The sequence below is a fragment of the Portunus trituberculatus genome, chromosome 38 (genome assembly GCF_017591435.1).
Source record: "Portunus trituberculatus isolate SZX2019 chromosome 38, ASM1759143v1, whole genome shotgun sequence".
NCBI classification, from domain to species: domain Eukaryota; kingdom Metazoa; phylum Arthropoda; class Malacostraca; order Decapoda; family Portunidae; genus Portunus; species Portunus trituberculatus.
This window is the reverse complement of record NC_059292.1, coordinates 12,340,785-12,345,977: the sequence shown is the minus strand read 5'-3', so window position 1 is coordinate 12,345,977 and position 5,193 is coordinate 12,340,785. Positions and strand designations below refer to the sequence as shown.

Here is a 5,193-nt window from a genome sequence, read left to right as displayed (position 1 = left end):
GCCCGGCTAGCTCAGTCGGTAGAGCACGAGACTCTTAATCTCGGGGTCGTGGGTTCGAGCCCCACGTTGGGCGTCTCATTTTGAAAAGGAACGTATTTAGAAGCGCTGTGCTTGCTCTCTTTCGACAATCATTTTCCAAGCCAGCAAGAATAGATAGATAGCCTTCTAGTAACCCTCGACTTGCAAAATGACTATAACACTTCGCTTGCTCCTTGTTCCTCCTTTGTTTTCCTCCTTTCTCCTCCTCCTCCCCCGTCCTCCTCCTCCTCCTCCCATTCTTCCCATTGATTCCCCGTAAAGGCACGCTGGCCTCTATAAGCGAATACTTAATCATCGATCACACACACACAACCTCGCCTGAACGGGGTGTCGTTTTCCTGGAGGAGGAGGAGGAGGAGGAGGAGGAGGAAAGGGGATGAGAGGGAGAAGGGAAAGGAGGAGGAGGAGGAGGCAGGAAACTGTTCGGAGGAAATGAAAGGGGAGGGGGTGGTGATGGAGTGGAAGGAAGGAAAGAGAGAAGGACGGGAGGAAGGAAGGGAATGGGATGAGTAGGGGAGTTTGAGGGGAAAGTGGGAGAAGAATGTGTATGGGTTACGCAGGTGTGTGTGTGTGTGTGTGTGTGTGTGTGTGTGTGTGTGTGTGTGTGTGTGTGTGTGTGTGAGAGAGAGAGAGAGAGAGAGAGAGAGAGAGAGAGAGAGAGAGAGAGAATGTTGGTATAGTTGTGCAAATATGAAGTGGAAGAAGATGAAGGGAGGAAAGAGGCAAATAAAGAATTGGAGGAGAAAGAGGAAAAGGAGGAGGAGGAGGAGGAGGAGGAGGAGGAGGAGGAGGAGGAGGAGGAGGAGGAAGAAGAAGAAGGAGAAGGAAGAGGAGGAGCAACAATAGGAGCAGCAGAAGTGCCTAAGAGTGTAGAGGGAAACAGGTAGTAAGAGAGAGGAGTGTGTGCAAGATTTGGGAGGCACCTTTAAATCTTCCTTCTTCCTACTCCTTCTCCTTCTCCTTCTCCTTCTCCTCCTCTTCTTGAATATCCTTGTCTATACCGTTTCTTCGCTTCTATGTATTTCCGTTATTCTCCTCCTCATCCCTTCTCCCCTCCTCCTCCTCCTCCTCCTCCTTTTCCCCTCGTAAGTTTATTAGATAAATCAGTAATTGGTAATTCGTGTTTGCATTAATAACTCACTGGACTTATCCCCCCATCATTGAGAGAGAGAGAGAGAGAGAGAGAGAGAGAGAGAGAGAGAGAGAGAGAGATGAGAAAAGTTAAGGAAAATCCATGTCGTTCTGACTGACAAGCGTTTAGAGATAGTCAGAGAGAGAGAGAGAGAGAGAGAGAGAGAGAGAGAGAGAGAGAGAGAGAGAGAGAGAGAGAGAGAGAGAAGAGAAACTAATAGTAACACGTACAAATTGAAAAAAAATGTCTCCCTTTTTTCCCTTTTAAAGAAAAAAAGTATAAAAGAAAACACTCCAAGGGATAAAAGAGGGTGAAATAAAACCGATACACATTCCATTTTGTTAGGGGGATTTGCCTTGCCTCTTAGTTTTGCGTCCGGCAGAGGGGCGGGAATTGTTTACTAACACAGCTGTGGCCACGTTATCCTATCGCTTGATGCTCACACCGCCTACGAGTCAGCCTGTTGTGATCATTTTGGTGACGGGGAAAAGAGGACTAGAGGGGGTCTGGGTTGAGAGATGGAGGGGAGGAGGGTAGAAGAGATCTGAGGAATAAGAGAGGAAAGGAGGGAAAGAGAGGAGATAAGAAGAGCAGAAGGGAGAGAAAATCTGATGTCGAGAAGAGACAGAGAAAAGGGAGAAGGGGAGATATCGTGAATAGAAAACAGGAAGGAAGGAAAAAAGAGAAGATCTGGATAGGAAAATAGAGGAAGGTAAGGGAGGAGATAAACCGAGGAGAGGAGAAGAAAACTTGGTAGTAAAACGGAGGAAAAGAGGAAAGTAAGATCTGAGGAGTAGGAGGAGAGGAAGGAAAGGGAGGAGAGTAGAAATAGAAAATAGAAGAGAGCGGAAGTAGTAGCAAGAATGTGATGGGTATGGAGTGAGTAGATTGAATGGGGAGGAAGTAAGGAAAATGGAAGATTGTCAAGTTATGGGGAGGAAGAGAGGAAAGAGTGGGCGTTTGGTGGGTGAGGGTGAATGGTGGACAGGAGGTAATGGAGAGTGTGGAGGGGAGGGAAACGAATGAAGGGAGGAAGGGAGGGAGGGGTAATAGAGAGACTGAGGAGTGACAGAAAGGGGAGAGGTGAAGGCTGAGGAGAAGGGCGGGAAAAAATGTTACGAAGGATAGAGTCTGGGGTATGGAACGGGGGATTAGGAAGGGAGGGAAGGGGAGAGAGGGAGGGAGAGGGAGGGATGCCTAGGGTAATGTCCCTGCCCCCCGGGGTGAAAAGGGGGCCCCTGTGGATCTGCCTTCATCCCAGCTTTCTTTATTACCCATAAGCCCCAACTTTTCCTTGCTCCTTCCTCCCTTCCCTCCCTCCTCACGCCCTCCCTCGCTCTCTATCCCTATCTCCTTACTTAGTCCTCCCTCTCCCAGCCTCTCCCTGCCTCTCCCTGCCTCTTCCTCTCTCTCCCTCCGTCCAAAGCGTCTCCAAGCGACTTTTTTGGGGTGAGAAGAGATGAATGGTGGTGATGGAGGTGGTAATGTATTAGTGGTCGTTGGGCTGGTGATGGTGGTGGGAGTCGTACTAGGGGGTCATGGTAGTAGTAGTAGTAGTAGTAGTAGTAGTAGTAGTAGTAGTAAATAAGTAGTAGTAGTAAGAAATAAGTAGTAGTAGTAGTGGTAGTAAGAAGTAAATAATAGTAGTAGTAGTAGTAGTAGTAGTAGTAACTGCTAATGCTGTCACTATCACTGGTGTTGTTGTTGTAAAAGTACTCGAGCAGTAGTAGTTGTTGTAAGTGTGGTGATGGTGATGGAGGAGGTGACGGAGGTGGCGGTGGTGGCGGTGGTGCATGGTGGCGGTGGTGACACAGGCAGGCTAGGGACACGGGAGGGGGTCTGGGTAGGGCATGGAGAGGGGTCGGGGGAAGAGAAGGGCAAGGGGCTGTGAGGGGAGGGAGAGGGAGAGGGAGGGGCAGGTGAGCCATCCATCACTGTCTTGCTCAGTAATCCCATCACAGCACATTAATCAACATTAATGAAAAATGTCTTGGGACACTCCCTCTTCATTCCCTTCACCCCCTCTTCGTCCCCTACATTCCCTCGCTTTCTTTCGTTTTCTCTCTTCTCCTTTATTCTCTCTCTCTCTCTCTCTCTCTCTCTCTCTCTCTCTCTCTCTCTCTCTCTCTCTCTCTCTCTCTCTCTCTCTCTCTCTCTCTCTCTCTCTCTCTCTCTCTCTCTCTATATTAAGAACAACTTGCAAATCTTTACAGTTTTGTTCATTCTGTCTCTCTCTCTCTCTCTCTCTCTCTCTCTCTCTCTCTCTCTCTCTCTCTCTCTCTCTCTCTCTCTCTCTCTCTCTCTCTCTCTCTCTCTCTCTCTCTCTCTCTCTCTCTCTCTCTCTCTCTCTCTCTCTCAATGTTTCCAACAGATGCATTACCCTCCCTGCTATCGTCTTGTCTTCCCTCCTTCACCTCTTTTCTCCCTTGCCTCCATCCCTCCATGCCTCCATTCCTCCCTCGGTCGATAGAAGAGAGAGAATGGAACAGCTGGAAGCACAGGCATCTCAATCTACCATTTTGGGACCTGGAAATGGGGAATGGGGACTAGGAATAACAAGAGGGCTGCGTTAAGGGACTGGGGAGGGTGGGACAATTATGTTGGGAGGCTGGGATATTGGTAAAGGGGAGAAGTCTTAAGGGGAAGGGAGGTAGTGGGCGTTAATGGGGGAGGATGGCGGTGATAAGGGGAGGCTGTAAACGATTGCATTTAAAAGGGATGATTGGCAAAAGGAGGAGATTAAGGGATACACTTTGCTTATGGTGAGAGGGATAAAGGGGCGGTTATTGCACGTATTGCTGTGTGTAGGTACGTGGCTAGCAAGAGAGAGAAATGTGGGAGGGGAATGTTTTTTCTTTCGTTTGTTTCTGATTTGGTATCCCTTCCTCGTCCTTCTGTCTCTTTTTTTTTCGCAGCTTCGAAAGGAAAGTTTTCAGTTTTAGTGTTAACTTTCACGTCTCCTCCCTTCCTTGTCTCACGCTTTCATCCTCTCCTCCCTATCTCCCTTGTCTTATCTACTCATGCGTTTCTGTGCCGTGCTTTCCCCCTGTCTGAAGTTTTTTTCTTCTTCTCTCTATGCATTCCTTTTCTATCTCAATATTCTCTTCGTCATTCATTTCATAGTTTCTTTCCTTCGTTCCCATTTTCTTCATGGCTTTTTTCTCTACCTCTATGACATTTTTTTTCTTTTTCGTACGTATTCTTCCCTTCCTTCGTCTTTCTTTCCATCCTTCTTTCCATCTTTCTCTTTTTTTTCCTGAATCCACTTTCCACTTCAATCATTTCTTTGTTTATTTTTTTCATAAATGCATGTGCTTCATTTTTCCTTCTTTCCTTCATTACATCCTTCCTTCCTTTTTTCCTTATTTTTTTCCTTTTTCTCATTCCCTTTTTACTGTTTCATCTTTTCCTCCTATCCTTCCCTGGATCACTGTAGGGCACAGCCATCACCTTCACCGCCTCTCTCTGCTTCCTGCCTTTCATAACACACAGGGCTTCAACACCTCCCTCTCCCTTTCTCTCTCTCCTTCACCCCTCGCCCAACGCCCCTCCCTCCCTCAAGACTCATGCATATTCCTCTTCCTTGTCCAACACGCTAACTTATGCATTCTGAAATTCATAGGAAGACTCTCTCCATGTTGGTTAGACTTTGACAGACCTCTTCTTTCCTTCCTGTTTCTCTTCCATCTACTCCTCTAACTCCCATCTCTTCTCTCTCTTCCTCCCCTTTCCGGCCTCCGTCATTCCTCATTTTCGTATGCGCCACATTCTCGTTCTCTTCGAGTTGCTGTTGTTGGTTTTGGTGATGGTGGTGGTGTTGGTAATGGTGTTGCTGCTCTTACTGCTACTAGGAGTGCTACTGCTAGTGCTACTGTTGCCACTGCTAGAGCTACTGCTGCTGCTGATTCTGATGTTTCTGCTGGATTTACTACTACTACTACTACTACTACTACTACTACTACTACTACTACTACTACTACTACTACTACTACTACTACTACTGCTGCTGCTGCTGCTGCTGC

At 47.4% G+C, this 5,193-nt stretch overlaps 1 non-coding gene across 1 annotated transcript; it reads left to right on the top strand.

The window, feature by feature from the left end:
- Positions 1 to 73, top strand: Trnak-cuu. Its single transcript has one exon. It is a non-coding gene; the product is annotated as a tRNA-Lys (tRNA).
- Positions 74 to 5,193: the final 5,120 nt, after the last annotated feature.